This window comes from Meleagris gallopavo, chromosome 5, assembly GCF_000146605.3.
Source record: "Meleagris gallopavo isolate NT-WF06-2002-E0010 breed Aviagen turkey brand Nicholas breeding stock chromosome 5, Turkey_5.1, whole genome shotgun sequence".
Lineage (NCBI taxonomy): Eukaryota > Metazoa > Chordata > Aves > Galliformes > Phasianidae > Meleagris > Meleagris gallopavo.
This window is the reverse complement of record NC_015015.2, coordinates 4,858,142-4,859,099: the sequence shown is the minus strand read 5'-3', so window position 1 is coordinate 4,859,099 and position 958 is coordinate 4,858,142.

Below are 958 nucleotides of genomic sequence, written 5' to 3'. Positions count from 1 at the left end.
CCGGGCTGGTTTCCCCACCCCATCACCCCACTCGGTGAGGCCTCCCAGTGACCTGCGGACGTCTCCCATTGTCCCACCAGTGCCCTGTGGTATGTCCCGTTCTGTCACCCACGTTCCCCGCTCCAAACCCATGCGTGTCCCCACCCCTTGCCCCCTGCTGCATCTTCCCAGTGACCCAGAATGTCCCCCAATGTCCCCTCCAACGTCGCCCAGTTGCACCCCTATGCTGTCCCCTGCTGTATCCCCAGCTGTTGCCCACATCCCCCGCTCCAAACACACATCCCCCTCCTTGTCCCATATCCCCCAGCTCCTCCCCATGCTACCTCCCAGCGTCACAGGACATTTCCTGGTAGCCCCATTAGTGTCCTCAAGTGCATCCCCGGGTGTTCCCTGCCGTGTCCCCCCCTGTCACCCACATATCCTGCTCCAAGCCCGTGTGTGTGCCCCCTGCATCTCTCTGGTGCATGCTACCTCCTTCTGGTGACCCCCAGTGTATTCCCAGATATTTGCTGCGGTGTCACCCATGTCCCTTGGGTCCAAACCTGTGTGTGTGTCCCCAGTACCCCCTTAATGCACTGTGGTTCCTCCCAGTGCCTTGGCTGCAACTCCATGTGTTCCCATTAGTGTCCTACGGTCCACTTCATACACCCCATTGCTGCCTCTCGGTGCCCCAGGACATCTCATATTGTCCCTGTTTGTGTCTCCCACTGCATCCCTTTCTGTCCCTTGTTGCATCCTCATCTGTCACCCACATCCCCTGCTCCCCATTATCTTCACGACTCTTCATTGTCCCATACCCCTCCGCGTATCCCCATGATGCCTTCCAAAGACCCAGGGGGCAACTCCCAATATCCCATCGCACATCCCTGAATGTCCCCTTCTCCGTCCCCTACATCCCCCGCTCCAAAACCGTGCGTGCCTCCACCTCGTACCCCAATGGTGCATCCCTCATTGCCTC